Source organism: Budorcas taxicolor, chromosome 1, assembly GCF_023091745.1.
Source record: "Budorcas taxicolor isolate Tak-1 chromosome 1, Takin1.1, whole genome shotgun sequence".
Taxonomy (NCBI): domain Eukaryota; kingdom Metazoa; phylum Chordata; class Mammalia; order Artiodactyla; family Bovidae; genus Budorcas; species Budorcas taxicolor.
In genome coordinates, this window is record NC_068910.1 from 118,786,965 (window position 1) to 118,804,985 (window position 18,021).

The following is an 18,021-nucleotide window of genomic DNA, read 5'->3' on the forward strand; positions in this document are numbered from 1 at the left end:
TGAGCTGTCTCAGTATCACACATTTATACACAACAAATACACAATTGAGCATTTCATTACCTCATACACCACCATCTAACTTGAAGGACAAGATCACTTTTAAAAAAGAGGAATAAACTTTAACTCTATGGAACAATTACTGCATATACTTAGAGTTTCAGAAAGTACATTTTGCTCACATGAAAGTGTGGGCTTTTTAGAAAGCCTCCTCTTTCTTTAAATTTAAGGTCACTTTAATGTTAGACAATTTCTAACTTTGGTCATATATTCACTAATACACCTTCATATAGTAGATGATAAATAGCAGAATGTCAGGTGTATTTGTACCAAGTTGCTAATCTCTTTCCCTAACTAGTGAATGCTTAGTATTATAGATTAATAATGGACTTCCCTGGTGGCTCAGTGGTAAAGAATCCTCATGGCAACACAGGAGATGAGGGTTCAATTCCTAAGTTGGGAAGATTCTCTGGAGAAGGAAACTGTGACCGATTCCAGTATTCTTGCCTTGGAGATCCCATTAGCAGAGGAGTTTGACAGGCTACAGTCCATGCGGTCGCAAAAGAGTCAGACACGATTTAGGTGACTAAACAATAGATTAATAACATTTAAACTCTAATGCCACACTCATTGTCAATTACTTGTTAATTCACTTGTAACACTTTACAAAAGACAGAACACATGGCACTTTGCCTTCTTTCCCCTGGTATTCTGAGAGTCTGACTGGGAGCTAGACTAAGGGTTCTAAATCATATTTGAAAGGGAATATATACAAATGTTCCCATACATACACACAAGATATCTCTAGACGATCATTTAAGAGACTCAAACATTGATTCTCTCTGGGAAAAGAACTCAGTGGATAGAAGACAGGCTTTTCACTCTCTGGTATCTTGAATGTTGAACTATGTGAATGAATTTTCTGTTCAAAAAATTAAAATGAAGATTAAAGAATCACATTTGTTGTACCTACTCTCACTTCCAGACTGGACTTCTACTCAAATGGACTTTGACTTGGGACCACAGTGGCTCTAAGTTTCCTTTGCCAAGATTCAAAGAGTCTCATTTTAATTATACAAAGGAACTGTAGTTCGCAACAATGCAGTTTCTAAAAAAAATTCTTTTTCTCAAATTTTAACCAATGGAAGTAAAAACTGAGGTATTTTCAACTTTGTATTAATGCACATGAGTTCCTGTGGTAGGATTAGTAATAATGACCCTGATTAGCTTACATCTCTCTACATTCCTCCCTTGGGAAGACCCCTCCCTCTCTCATATAGTGCTTCATTATGTGACTAGCTTTGGCCAGCTGGAAAATGGAAAATGCGACTTAGGCAAAGGGTTAAAAAGAGCTTATGTATTGAGACTTCCTACAGGGAACCCTCTGACTATTATGGGAAGGAGCTTCTGCCAGTCTGTGAGATGCTGAAACTTCGGAGGTCACTGCCCAGCTGCCATGGAACTGACTTCCACATTTACAAGTAGGAGTCTCCCTAAACCAAGTAGCCTATTCTCTCTAGAGCATAAGTGAGATGTCCTGAAGCTAAACAGCCCAGCCCCAAAAAACTACCCATTGACAGTTTTCAATGTCTCTTTCAGGGGATGGTTTATTTAAGTGCAAAAGCTAACTGATAAAGTCTACAACATACATTAAGATTCAATTAGAAAATAGAGTGAAGTAAATCTTGGAGCTATTTTAGAAGTTTCTCTTTTACTTAATATGTATCAGATAGCTTTCATATCAGTAAAATTACATCATTATTTTTAACAGCCCCATTATATTCCATGGTAACATGATTTAGCATTCACTACTTGATATATATTGTATAAAATTCACCTTAACTGACAACAATCCAAATTAAATTCTTTGCAGGATAATAGTGGGGCACTAACAATGATTAACTCACTGCTAATTCTACAGTAGGATCAATTATGTCTGAATTTTTGGATCACATTCACAAGTAACATAGTCCTCACATTCCTCAGGAACGCTTCTATCTCTTCAGTAGACATTTTAAAATTTGTTTCCTCGTAAATCTCAACATTACGCTTTTCATTCTACATTTCACCCCAAAGTTACTCTCCGTCTTTCCTGAAATAGACATACATTCAAGATGACTTAAAGACTCAGAATTCCAGGACTTACCCAGTGGTCTAGTGGCTAAGATTTGGCTCTCCCAATGCTGGGGGACCAGGTTTGATCCCTGGTCAGGGAATTAGATTCCACATGCCTCAACTAAAGATTCCGCATGCTACAACTAAGACCCAGCACAGACAAATAAATAAATAAAAATTCTTAAAAAGACTCAGGATTCCATCAAATAGCCAAATTCTAGCCACTGTGTCTTATGATAGCTACAGTAGTTAAAACAGGTATTATTCCCTGAGAAATTGACCCACTCCAATGTTATCAATTTGTTTCCCTGTTTGTTAAGCAAGAAAGACAATATCTGATGATTCATCCACATGTCACTATTTCTTCAGCTGAGGATGTGAAGTTTATTAGTTTTGAGACAGAATTTATTTATGTTGAAAAGAAATTTTATTTTTTTAATCTCACTCTTGCTTTATATTAAAAAGATCCATAACATATTTATTTGTATGAAATTTAAATAACAGATCTTGAAGAAAATTAGGTGCTTCACTTCTATACTTTATATTTAATTAAAATAAAGCCAAATATTTATAAATGCATTTTATTTTGTTTAGTTTTTTCAAATCGGTAGGTAGCAGAGATTCTCTTCAAAAAGAGTCATATATGAAATCCACCTAAATAAAGTATAGTTGCCTGATTTTAACAAGCCCATTTTGGGCAGAAGGCCTGAATAGACATTTTTCCAAGAAGATATACAGATGACCAACAAACAGACACTGCTAATCATCAGAGAAATGCAAATCGAAACCACAATGACATAACACCTCACACTTGTCTAAAGGGCTACCATCAAAAGTCTAAAAATAACAAAATGTTGGCAAGGATGTGGAGAAAAGAGAAGCCCTACACACTGTGGTGGGAATGTAATTTGGTGTAGCCACTATGGAAGACAGTACAGAGGTTCTTCAAAAACCTGAAAATAGAACTACCATATGATCTAGAAATTCTGCCACTGCATATACATCTGAGGAAAATGAAAGCACCATTTTGAAAAGATATATGCACCCCAATGTTCATTTACAATAGCCAAGCTATGGAAGCAACCTAAGTGTTTATCAACAAATAAATAAAGATGTTATATACATATCTATTTAGAAGTTGAAATTTTATACAACAGTGTGTATTTGCATTTTTCTCACAAGAAGGTGTACACATTTTACAAGATTATCAGGAGATGAGGTCCCAGAGATAATTTAAAAATTGGCCCACTGGGGGGGGGGGGGGAACAACTTATGGTAATTTTTAAATCACATTCCTGCTTTGTGTGCACTGTTCCCTGTATCAAAATATATTTAATTTCTCTTTCTACCCCAAACACTGCTTGGTTTGAATACCTGGTTTGGATTGATACCTCCCTTCTGGAAGATATCCTTTCTTACTCTAAAAAGAAATGTACAGTTAGGTACCTTCTGTGAATGCTCATAACACCTGTGGCTCTCATATTATGTATATTATATATGAAAATACATACATTCTGTCCTTTGAGACCGAGTTGCTGGAAGACAAGGATTTTATCTTGGTGTGAAAGGTGGAATAACACATTCCCAAAGATACCCTATTCCCTAAAACCAGTGAATATGCTAGCTTACATGGCAACAGGGACTTGGCAAAAGTGATTCACTTGAGGATTCTAAGATAGCAAAGTTATCCTGGATTATACAATGCAATCATGTGGTCCTTATATGAGAAAAAGAGGGGGGTCAGAGTCAGAAAAGGAGATGTGACAATGGAAGCAGAAGTTGGAGTAATCAGAGAAAGGGGTTCATAAGACAAGGAATGCAGATAGTGTCCTGCATTCAGCCTAAAAAGGCAAGGGGCAGGCTAGGACATACTCCTTTTCAAAGCCTCAAAAAGGAAGGAATGCAGTCCTGCTGACATCTTGATTTTTAAGATGTTTGAACTCTAGAACTGCAAGATAATTTGTTCTAAGCTGCTACATTTGCAGCAATTAATGACAGCAGCACAAAGAAACTAGTACACTTGATAATGTACAGCCAAGCATAGTGTAATAACATTGTATGGTGACAAATGATAACCAGACTATACTGGTCATTTTGCAATGTATAAATATATCAAATCACTAGGCTATTTACCTGAAACTAACATAATATTGTAAGTTAATTATACTTCAATAAAATAAAAAGAAACTGGTGAACTTGGTAATCTGTGTATTCTAGATCCTAGTACTGAGTTTAGAATAAATAAACATTTCCTAGAAGAATTTCTCTCTAGAGCTAAGTGTGGCTGAATTCCTGACCATGTTGGTTACTCATTTTATGCCTAAGCTAACTAGCCACTTTCTTCAATTTAAGCCTGAATTTAGCAATAAGGAGTTCATGATCTGAGCCACAGTCAGCTCCCAGTCTTGTTTTTGCTGACAGTATAGAGCTTCTCAATCTTTGGCTGCGAAGAATATAATCAGATTTCGGTGTTGACCATCTGGTGATGTCCATGTGTAGAGTCCTCTCTTGTGTTATTGGAAGAGGGTGTTTGCTATGACCAGTGTGTTCTCTTGGCAAACTCTATTAGCCTTCACCCTGCTTCATTCCATACTCCAATGCCAAATTTGCTTGTTACTCCAGGTGTTTCTTGACTTCCTACTTTCGCATTCCAGTCCCCTATAATGAAAAGGACTTTTTGGGGTGTTAGTTCTAGTTAGTCTTGTAGGTCTTCATAGAACCGTTCCACTTCTGCTTCTTCAGCATTATTGGTTGGGGCATAGACTTGGATCACCGTGATATTGAATGGTTTGCCTTGGAAACGAACAGAGATCATTCTGCCATTTTTGAGACTGCATCCAAGTACTGCATTTCAGACTCTTTTGTTGACCATGATGGCTACTCCATTTCTTCTAAGTGATTCCTGCCCACAGTAGTAGACATAATGGTCATCTGAGTTAAATTCACCCATTCCAGTCCATTTTAGTTTGCTGATTCACTAGACCATTCAGGTATGACCTAAATCAAATCCCTTATGATTATACAGTGGAAGTGAGAAATAGATTTAAGGGACTAGATCTGATAGACAGAGTGCCTGATGAACTATGGAATGAGGTTCGTGACATTGTACAGGAGACAGGGATCAAGACCATGCCCAAGAAAAAGAAATGCAAAAAAAGCAAAATGGCTGTCTGAGGAGGCCTTTCAGAAGAGAAGTAAAACACAAAGGAGGAAAGGAAAAATATAAGCACCTGAATGCAGCGTTCCAAAGAATAGCAAGGAGAGATAAGAAAGCCTTCTTTAGCGATCAATGCAAAGAAATAGAGGAAAACAGAAGGGGAAAGACTAGAGATCTCTTCAAGAAAATTAGCGATACCAAGGGAACATTTCATGCAAAGATAGGCACAATAAAGGACAGAAATGGTATGGACCTAATAGAAGCAGAAGGTATTAAAAAGAGGTGGCAGGAATACACAGAAGAACTGTACAAAAAAGAGCTTCATGACCCAGATAATCACGATGGTGTGATGACTCACCTAGAGCCAGACATCCTGGAATGTGAAGTCAAGTAGGCCTTAGGAAGCATCACTGCGGACAAAGCTAGGGGAGATGATGGAATTCCAGTTGAGCTATTTCAAATCCTGAAAGATGATGCTGTGAAAGTGCTGCACTCAATATGCCTGCAAATTTGGAAAACTCAGCAGTGGCCACAGGACTGGAAAAGGTCAGTTTTCATTCCAATCCCAAAGAAAGGCAATGCCAAAGAATGCTCAAACTACCACAAAATTGCACTCATCTCACACACTAGTAAAGTAATGCTCAAAATTCTCCAAGCTAGGCTTCAACAATACATGAACCGTGAACTTCCAGATGTTCAAGCTGGTTGTAGAAAAGGCAGAGGAACCAGAGATCAAATTGCCAACATCCGCTGGATCATGGAAAAAGCAAGAGAGTTCCAGAGAAACATCTATTTCTGCTTTATTGACTATGCCAAAGCCTTTGACTGTGTGGATCACAATAAACTGTGGAAAATTCTGAAAGACATGGGCATACCAGACCACATGACCTGCCTCTTGAGAAACCTATATGCAGGTCAGGAAGCAACAGTTAGAACTGGACATGGAAAAACAGACTAGTTCCAAATAGGAAAAGGAGTACATCAAGGCTGTATATTGTCACCCTGCTTATTTAACTTATATGCAGAGTACATCATGAGAAATGCTGGACTGGAAAAAGCACAAGCTGGAATCAAGATTGCTGGGAGAAATATCAGTAACCTCAGATATGCAGATGACACCATCCTTATGGAAGAAAGTGAAGAAGAACTAAAAAGCCTCTTGATGAAAGTGAAAGAGGAGAGTGAAAAAGTTGGCTTAAAGCTCAACATTCAGAAAATGAAGATCATGGCATCTGGTCCCATCACTTTATGGCAAATAGATGGGGAAACAGTGGCTGACTTTATTTTTTTTGGCTCCAAAATCACTGCAGATGGTGATTGCAGCCATGAAATTAAAAGACGCTTACTCCTTGGAAGAAAATTATGACCAACCTAGACAGCATATTCAAAAGCAGAGACATTACTTTGCCAACTAAGGTCCATCTAGTCAAGGCTATGGTTTTTCCAGTGGTCATGTATGGATGTGAGAGTTGGACTGTGAAGAAAGCTGAGTGATGAAGAATTGATGCTTTTGAACTGTGGTGTTGGAGATGACTCTTAAGAGTCCCTTGGACTGCAAGAAGTCCAACTAATCCATCTTAAAGGAGATCAGTCCTCGGTGTTTATTGGAAGGACTGATGCTGAGGCTGAAACTCCAATACTTTGGCCACATGCAAAGAGTTGACTCATTGGAAAAGACTCTGATGCTGGGAGGGATTGGGGGCAGGAGGAGAAGGGGCCGACAGAGGATGAGATGGCTGGATGGCATCCCCGACTCGATGGACATGAGTTTGAGTGAACTCCGGGAGTTGGTGATGGACAGGGAGGCCTGGCATGCTTCGATTCATGGGGTTGCAAAGAGTCGGACATGACTGAGTGACTGAACTGAAGTAGCTGCTATTGATTAGTAATTTAATCAAATACTCTCTCTTGACTATTTATGCCTACTCAGAACAATCTATCTTAGCCCTCTTGACCTCTTGAAAGAGGTAGAAGGATATGAAGAATGAAATAATTAAGAAAAGTGGTAGACTATGGCCCTGTTCTGAGAAATTAATGATTGATTTAGAATCTGAACTATAAGCAGCTTTTAATGAGGCAGAAGTTCAGGAAGAGTATTCAGCCATTGGAGGTGGCTTTTCATTCATAACGGGGCTTCCCTGGTGGCTCAGACGGTGAAGCGTCTGCCCGCAATGTGGGAGACCTGGGTTCGATTCCTTGGTCGAGAAGATCCCCTGGAGAAGGAATTGGCAATCCACTCCAGAACTCTTGCCTGGAAAATCCCATGGATGGAGGAGCCTGATAGGCTACAGTCCATGGGGTCGCAAAGAGTCGGACACGACTGAGCGATTTCACTTCACTTCACTTCACTTTCATTCATAAGGGAATGAAAAGAAAATCAGATCAACTGAAGGCTCTAGAGAGCAAGGAAGAGAGGATGTGACATATAGAAGATACAGGAAGAGGAGGATTCAAAAGTGCCTTATAAGGGAGTTCTTACTGGCTAAGAACAATGGAAAAGCATTAAAGGGGGATTTTAGCAAGGGGTATGGGTGGGGGTAAGGAACGACAAGACTTTAGGAATCAAGATATTGGATTAGGGCAGATGTGCATTAAAGGCAGGTGATCTGAGGATTTGCTTCTTTGTTTTAGACAAATATTTTAATTGAATAAGAAGACCTCTGCTAATAATAAGAGAAAGAACGTTTACATATATGTATATAACTGAATAGCTTTGCTGCACAAAAGAAATGAACACTTTTAAATCAATTATACTTCGATAAAGAATCTTCTTGCAATATAGGACATGCAGGTTTGATCCCAGGGTAAGGAAGATATCCTCGAGAAGGGAATTCTTTACTCCAGTATTCTTGCCTGGAGAATCCCATGGACAGAGAAACCTGGCAGGTTATAGTCCATGGGGTCACAAAGAGTCAGATGAATGAGCAACCAGCACACACACACACACACACACACACTTCAACAAAATAAACTTTTTTTTAAAAAGTCAAGCCTTGTTTAACTTATCTATAAATTTGATATCATTCCAATAAAAACTCTAAGAAGAGACATTTTTTTCTTCTAGGAGCTAAGCAATTTTAAAGTTTATGTATAAAAATAAATGATAGCTTAGGAAAAAAAATTAAATAAGTGTAGGAGAATATGCCACTCCAAAATATGCAGCTTTGATATATGATTTTGAGTTTTCATTATTGCTGCAAAACAATAAACACAGGCAGAGGCTTTCTCTGAACTCCTAATATCTGCCAAAAGAGCTCAGCTGTCATAAATGCCCTACCCAGGAATTTTATGTCAGAGAAAACTGACTCATCACAAGAGAGGAGACTACAAGCCAACATCAAACTCAGTCATAAACTTATCATCAGTTCAGTTCAGCTCAGTCACTCAGTCATGTCCAACTCTGCAACCCCATAGACTGCAGCATGTCAGGCCTCCCTACCCATTACCAACTCCCAGAGTTTACTCAAACTCATGTCCATTGAGTCAGTGATGCCATCCAACCATCTCATCCTCTATCATCCTCTTCTCCCACCTTCAATCTTTCCCAGCATCAGGGTCTTTTCAAATGAGTCCGCTCTTCATATCAGGTGGCCAAAGTATTGGCGTTTCAGCCTCAACCTCAGTTCCTCCAGTGAATATTCAGGACTGATTTTCTTTAGGATGGACTGGTTGTATCTCCTTGCAGTCCAAGGGACTCTCAAGAGTCTTCTCCAACACCACAGTTCAAAAGCATCAATTCTTCAGAGCTCAGCTTTCTTTATAGTCCAACTCTCACATCCATATATGACTACTGAAAAAACTCATCTTTTCTTCCAAGGGCCTGGTCATCTTTTCTAAAAATCTCTTACTCTCCCCTCAGAGGCCTACATCTCCCCTCCCTTTGCCCTCTTAAGATATTTAAACCTAAATTCTAAGTCACTTATTTGAGTTACTCATTTGTTTGTGGATATCTCCAACATATACATGAAATATTGGGCTTCCCAGGTGGCACTAGTGGTAAAGAACCTGCCCACCAACGCAGAAAATGTAAGAGATTCAGGTTCTATCCCTGCGTTGGGAAGATCCCTTGGAGGAGGAAATGGCAACCCACTACAGTATTGTTGCCTGGAGGATCCCACGGCAGAAGAGCCTGGCAGCCCACAGGGTCGTAGAGAGTTGGACACAACTGAAGTGAATTAGTACCCATGTGTACATGAGATATGTGTTAATAAACTTGTTTATTTTTATCTTTTTAATCTATCCCTTATTATAGGAGTCTCAGTCAAGAACTCAGAAAGGTAGAATGACTTTTTTTCCTCTCCTACTATATTAATTATAGATCTACATTTAAAAATACCAGCTATGACTTCCCTGGTGGTCCATTGGTTAAGACTCCACCTGCCAAATCAGGGGATGTGGGTTCAGTCCCTGGTCCAGGAAGATTCCACATGCCGTGGTGCAATTAAGCCCGTGTGCCACAACTACCAAAGCCTGTGCACCCTAGGGCCCGCACACCGCAGCTACTGAGACAGGCTACCTTAGAGCCTGTCTTCTGCAGTAAGAAAAGCCATTGCGATGAGAAGCCCATACACCACAATGCTGGAATGAGGAGCAGGCCCTGCTCACCAAGCCCAAGCACAGCAATGAAGACCCAATGCAACCAAAAGTGAAAATAAATTATTATTTTTCTAAATGCTAACCTATGAATATTCTTACGAATCAACAAATCAAAACACAAAGCCCAGATATAGACTCAGATACACAGATGAATTTATTTATTGCTTTTCAACAACAAATATAAAGGTAGCATTTCAATTCAGAGTGAAAAAGGTGAGTCCATAGCTCACACCTTACACCATAAATAATTCCAAGTAGATATAATATTTGAAACAAATCTCTAAACGTAATCAGAATAAATCTCAAAAATTTGTCTATTTATATGCACACACATGTAATATCTAGGAATGAGGAAAAGCATTCTTCTAAGTTAGAAGAAATTCAGAAATCATTCAGAAAAAAAAATAGATAAACTAAAATACATAAAAACAAAACGGTCTGGCATGGCAAACAAAACAAAAAGCCCAAATAACCTGATGGAAAAAACAGACAACAAATTTGAACAACTAGTTTAAGGAGAAAGGAAATAAAAATGACTGTTTAGTTTATGAAAAAATGCTCAGTCTCAATAGTAATCAATTAAAACTGTACAGATAATTTCCCATGCAGAAAATTCCAAATAATATATTTTGATACTCATTGTTTAAGGAGATGGAGCAGGATTCCCCATCCCTTAAGGACGGGCTGTACATAGTAATCGTACATGGTAACTTCTCTCAAACAGTACGATTTGGATAAAAGGCAGGGGAAACCTAAACTTAACAGTGCAGAGACCTTACAAACACTAATTTAATCAGGTGACCAAGGTCAACGTCAACAGTAATATGGTGCTGACATTGTGTACTCTTTATGTGTGTGTGTTGATAGTATGCACTCTTGATATGATGTGATGAGAATAGCAATTTGCCTCTGTGTTCTTCCTCCCCAAAGGGTCTTCAAGACCAATCTAATCATGAGAAAAACAGACAAATTCAAATAGAGGGACATCTTAAACAGAACACCTAACCAATATTCCTCAAAACAGTCAAGATGATCAAAAATAAGGGAAGTCTGGAAAACTGTCATAGTCAAGATAAGTCTAAGGAGATGTGAAAATTAAATGTGAAGTGGTATCCTGGATGGAATCCAGGAACAGGAAAAGGGCTTCAAAAAAACCTAAGGATGTCTGAATAAAGTATGGAATTGAGTTAATAATAATGTATCAACACTGCTTCATTAATTGTAATAAATGTACTGTGCCAATGTAAGATACTAATTAATAATAAGGGAAATTGGGCAGGGGGTATACGAAAACTATCTTCACAATTTTTCTGTAGATCTAAAACTACAATAAAAAATAAATTTTACGTTAAAATAAAGCATTCTGTACAGATATGCCATTTTCAGTTATTAGATTGGCAATGCTTAAAATTTTATTTTATACTTCTTTGGTGAAAGTGTAAAGAAACAGGTGTTTTTATACATTATGAGGTGAGTAGAAGCATACACTTCTTTATGGAGAGCAATCTGGCAGTGCATTTTCAGTAAGTATCTCTTCCCTTAGCAATTCCATTTTAAGGAATTTATCATAAAAAAGACTCATGGGATTTTGCCACTTGAAGCAACATGGATGAACGTGGAGGGTATTATGAAAATGAAATAAGTCAGACAGAGAAAGACAATACTGTATGATCTCACTCACATGTGGAACCTAAAAAATACCACAAACTAGTGAATATAACAACAACAACAAAAAAAGGCAGACTCATAAATTCAGAGAATAAGTCAGTGGTTATCAGGAGAGGAAAGTGGAAAGAGGCAATATAGGGGTAGGGGGATAAGAGGTACAAACTATTATGTATAAAATAAACTACCATGATATATTGTACACCATAAGGAATATAGCCAATATTTATAAATTACTATAAATGGAGTATAACCCTCAAAAACTGTGAATCATCATATTGTACACCTGTAACATAAAATATTATACATCAACCATATTTCAGTAAAAAAGAGATCAATATTTAAAAGAAGCAGTTCATTACAAAAATTTATCATCATTAATTTTATTTCAATCTTTTCTCACTGTTTATCTTTAGGGTTGCTTTATGAATACATTCTTTCCAAACATAACCCTAATGATGTTAATATTTCTTCCTAATTCTCTTTCACCAACAGGCTTCTTTATTGCCTTGGCAACCCAAGTTGTCTAGTTTGTTTGTCAAAGATTTGAAAGCAAGCCTCTCCCTCCTTCTGAAAATGACTGTTATAATGCCTTTAATGTTCTACTCTTTTTCCTATAAAAGATCAGTATTTCAAGCGAATTTATTTAAGAGCCAATTACGTGTTAGATTTAAGAAAGAGTGATAGAAATGTAGCCCTTGCCCTTGAGAAGTTCACCCTCTGGGGAGCTACTGAGTCATTAAATAGCAGCTATGATTTTGAGTCAGTTCAGTTCAGTTCAGTCACTGAGTCATGTCCGACTCTTTGTGACCCCATGAACCACAGCACGCCAGGCCTCCCTGTCCATCACCAACTCCTGGAGTCCACCCAAACCCATGTTCATTGTGTTGGTGATGCTATCCAACCATATCATCCTCTGTTGTCCCCTTTGCCTCCTGCCTTCAATCTTTCCCAGCATCAGGGTATTTTCAAATGAGTCAGTTCTTCGCATCAGGTGGCCAAAGTATTGGAGTTTCAGCTTCAACATCAGTCCTTGTCATGAAAACCCAGGACTGATCTCCTTTAAGATGGACTGGTTGGATCTCCTTGCAGTCCAAGGGACTCTCAAGTCTTCTCCAACACCACAGCTCAAAAGCATCAATCCTTCAGTGCTCAGCTTTCTTTATAGTCCAACTCTCACATCCATACATGACCACCGGTTAAACTATAGCCTTGACTAGACGGACCTTAGTTGGCAAAGTAATGTCTCTGCTTTTTAGTATGCTGCCTACGTTGGTCATAACTTTCCTTCCAAGGAGTAAGCGTCTTTTAATTTCATGGGTGCAATCACCATCTGCAGTGATTTTGGAACCCAGAAAAATAAAATCAGCCACTGTTTCCCCATCTATTTGCCATAAAGTGATGGGACCAGATGCCATGATCTTCGTTTTCTGAATGTTGAGCTTTAACTCAATTTTTTCACTTTCCTCTTTCACGTTCATCAAGAAGCTCTTTAGTTCTTCTTTACTTTCTGCCATAAGGGTAGTGTCATCTGCATATCTAAGGTTATTGATATTTCTCCCGGCAATCTTGATTCCAGCTTGTGCTTCTTCCAGCTCAGCATTTCTCATGATGTACTCTGCATATAAGTTAAATAAGCAGGGTGACAATATATAGCCTTGACGTTCTCCTTTTCTTATTTGGAACCAGTCTGTTTTTCCATGTCCAGTTCTAACTGTTGCTCCCTGACATGCAAACAGGTTTCTCAAGAGGCAGGTCCTGTGGTCTGGTATTCCCATGTCTTTCAGAATTTTCCACAGTTTATTGTGATCCACACAGTCAAAGGCTTTGGCATAGTCAATAAAGCAGAAATAGATGCTTCTCTGGAACTCTCTTGCTTTTTCCATGATCCAGCGGATGTTGGCAATTTGATCTCTGGTTCCTCTGCCTTTTCTAAAACCAGCTTGAGCATCTGGAAGTTCATGGTTCACATACTGCTAAAGCCTGGCTTGGAGAATTTTGAGCATTACTTTACTAGTGTGTGAGATGAGTGCAATTGTGTGGTAGTCTGAGCATTCTCTGGCATTGCCCTTCTTTGGGATTGGAATGAAAACTGACCTTTTCCAGTCCTGTGGCCACTGCTGAGTTTTCCAAATTTGCAGGCATATTGAGTGCAGCACTTTCACAGCATCATCTTTCAGGATTTGAAATAGCTCAACTGGAATTCCATCATCTCCACTAGCCTTGTTCGTAGTGATGCTTTACATCACTAAGTGATGTTCTCACCTTAGTCTTACAAAATACATTGCAAGTCATACACATTCATATTCTCAAGCCTACAGAGTTCTAACTATAAGCAATAAAAGTGTAAAAGGTAAAAGTACTTGAGACCATAGACTAACCCTTTTTTGCCGCCTTTTATCCCCACAGAGCAGAGGACAAATTATAGCTAGCTAGCTTTAAAAACATAGTTATGAAATAGAAGCATTTGAATAGAGTACAATAACCAAAAGCTGATTGTTTGGGTGAAGGATCAGACATAAATATTAATAGAAAGGAAGAGCATTTGGCAATTGTGGCTGGGACAAAAGTAACAGTGGCATAGCTAGGCTTTCCTCCCACTTTGATCCTGAGCTGACCCTGGAGATGGTGGGATCTTGCTGGCTTGCTGAGGAGCAGACCTACTGCCTTTTACAGTAGCATAAATTTACTCTGTGCAAACAGAGAGAAAAGGAAGAATCTAGAAACTCCTTAGTCTAGACTCCTTCCATCTGGCAGATGCCTTACCAAGGTTAGGACTAAACACTTCCACTGCTATGGCTCAGGTTCAATTCCTGGCAAAAGAGATTACGTTGGCCCAGTAGACAAAAGAATAGAGTTTGTCCATTTCAAGGTTATAAGATACAAATAATAATACTGATCAGAAAATGGATTGAATATAAATGAGCCAATGATTTAACTCAAGAAAAATTACAACTCAAGCTAGAAAAAGAGCCATTGAATAAATTCAAAGAACCATGTGTGCTTAGTCATGCAGTTGTATACAACTCTTTGTGACCCCATGAACTGCAACCCATCAGGCTCCTCTGCCATGGGATTTTTCAGGCAAGAATACTAAAATGGGTTGCCACTTCCTCCTGGATCTTCCTGACCCAGGGATGGAACTCATGTCTCCTATGTCTCCTGCACTGAAGGCAGACTTTTTATGCATTGAAACATAAGGGAACCATAGAGGAACGAAAAAATAAAGATAATAATAGATATTAAAGAAACAGACAACAAAACAGTATACAGAGAGTGATCAAAAGCAGAAATCAACTATGATGGACTTGGACATGAGTTGCGCAGATTCCCCTTCAGTGAAAGAGGGTGTTGTCAGAAGACAGTCTCCAATGTCAGCTCCTGGAAGAATCCTTTAGCTGCAGGCAAATGCCCTTGCCTAAGGTCATACCCTTCCCTGAGCAGCCCACAACTTAGTAACTTGGCTAGGACATAGGGCAGAAACACTTGATTTAAGGTGGGCTCCTGGAATGTGAAGTCAAGTGGTCCTTAGAAAGCATCACTACGAACAAAGCTAGTGGAGGTGATGGAATTCCAGCTGAGCTATTTCAAATCCTGAAAGATGATGCTGTGAAAGTGCTGCACTCAATATGCTAGCAAATTTGGAAAACTCAGCAGTGGCCACAGGACTGGAAAAGGTCAGTTTTCATTCCAATCCCAAAGAAAGGCAATGCCAAAGAATGCTCAAACTACTGCACAATTGCATTCATCACACACTCTAGTAAAGTAATGCTCAAAATTCTTCAGCAATACGTGAACCGTGAACTTCCTGATGTCCAAGCTGGTTTTAGAAAAGGCAGAGGAACCAGAGATCAAATTGCCAACATCTGCTGGATCATGGAAAAAGCAAGAGTTCCAGAAAAACATCTATTTCTGCTTTATTGACTATGCCAAAGCCTTTGACTGTGTGGATCACAATAAACTGTGGAAAATTCTGAAAGATATGAGAATACCAGACCACCTGACCTGCCTCTTGAGAAATCTGTATGCAGGTCAGGAAGCAACAGTTAGAACTGGACATGGAACAACAGACTGGCTCTAAATAGGAAAAGGAGTACATCAAGGCTGTATATTGTCACCCTGCTTATTTAACTTGCATGCAGAGTACATCATCAGAAACGCTGGACTGGAAGAAGCACAAGCTGGAATCAAGATTGCCGGGAGAAATATCAATAACCTCAGATATGCAGATGACACCTCCCTTATGGCAGAAAGTGAAGAGGAACTAAAATGCCTCTTGATGAAAGTGAAAGAGGAGAGTGAAAAAGTTGGCTTAAAGCTCAACATTCAGAAAACGAAGATCATGGCATCCAGTCCCATCACTTCATGGGAAATAGATGGGGAAACAGTGGAAACAGTGTCAGACTTTATTTGGGGGGGCTCCAAAATCACTGCAGATGGTGACTGAAGCCATGAAATTAAAAGACGCTTACTCCTTGGAAGAAAAGTTATGAGCAACTTAGATAGTATATTCAAAAGAAGAGACATTACTTTGCCGACTAAGGTCCGTCTAGTCAAGGCTGTGGTTTTCCCAGTGGTCATGTATGGATGTGAGAGTTGGACTGTGAAGAAGGCTGAGCGCCAAAGAATTGATGCTTTTGAACTGTGGTGTTGGAGAAGACTCTTGAGAGTCCCTTGGACTGCAAAGAGATCCAACCAATCCATTCTGAAGGAGATCAGCCCTGGGATTTCTTTGGAAGGAATGATGCTAAAGCTGAAACTCCAGTACTTTGGCCACCTCATGCGAAGAGTTGACTCATTGGAAAAGACTCTGATGCTGGGAGGGATTGGGGGCAGGAGGAGAAGGGGATGACAGAGGATGAGATGGCTGGATGGCATCACGGACTCGATGGACGTGAGTCTGAGTGAACTCTGGGAGTTGGTGATGGACAGGGAGGCCTGGCATGCTGTGATTCATGGGGTCGCAAAGAGTCGGACACGACTGAGCGACTGAACTGGACTGAACTGAAATGACATTTTAGCACCACAAGTGGTCCCAGAGGTTCTTCAGAGTCTACTTCCTGAAGAACCCTACCTGGACATTGGTCTTTGGAAAAATTATTACATGAATAAACCTTTAAAAAGACTGAATAAGAAAACAAGAGAAAAATCAAATAAACAAAACATAGAATCTAACAAAAATCAACCAACAGAGCAGAAAAATAAACCTACAGTGATAACTTTGAAAACCTGCAAGAAACAAATTTTTGCAAAAATATGAAATAAGTAGCATAAAAATAGGAAACTTCAATAAACCAATAATGATTTAAGAAACTGAAATGATCATCACCTATTTCCCTCAATACAAATCATGCCTAGATGTTTTCACACGTGAATCACAAGCTTTCAACCACTAAACAATTCCATTATACAAATTGTTCCAAACTAGAAACAGACATTTCTAAATTCTGTAAATGAATCCATATAATCTACATTATTAAAAAATTGGTATGTAAAAAATATGATCAAGCTAATCACTCATGTAAAGCAAAAATTTCAAATAAAATATGAGCTAATTGAATCTAACAGTTTTTTTAATGCATTGTAATATTAATTGGCCATAGTACATAATCAAAAGTTAAATATAAAGACAATTCTAATTAAAACATAAATAAATTTTAACAATATTTTTAATCATGAGACCATAAAGGTACTCAAAAAGGAAAGAGGGAAAGAAAAGATCTTTACAGTAGAATGTTAGCTCAAAATTGAATAAAGACTGATAAGATTTTGCCACCTTCTGTAATTATTGATTCAAATATGGATGACCATTGATTGCTAAAACTCATTAAGGAAAGGTTTGTTGGGAAGAGGCGAGGCAGTCACATATTATCAAAGTATCACCTTAAAGAGTATTTGCAAATTCCAAAATGAAATCTTCATCTAGACTTTGGAGAAATCCGGTGGTCACTTTAATAAACTGTTAATATTTTTAATATAATGATGAGACAATCTGAATTGTGTACCTTCTCACATAATGCAGTATAAAGTCCTCAATCTCATGCATGAAGTATTCTTGCCAAAAATGTTTTATCTGAGTCTAATCAAGCTTCCAGGCTTAATTTCTAGGTTACAGAAAACATAGAAAATTAGTCAAAAAACACTATAAGGAGAAAAACAAACCAGAATATAGTATACTGTACAAGAAAACTGACCTTTTCTCTTCAAAAGGTCAGTGTCATTAAAAACAAACAAAAAGAAACACAAGATCTTTTTTCATTAAAAGGAACTAAAAAGATATAACAATCAAATAGAATGCCTAAGACTATATTCAAGGGTAGATTTTTAAAAGAAAACTACAGAACATATTTTGGGGACAATTAAGCATATTTGAATATGAACTAGACATTAGATTCTATTATGGAATGGCTATTTATTTCTTAGGTTTCATAATGATAGCATGATTATGGAGAAGAATGTCCTTATTCTTAGATGATGTATTGAGGGGCCAA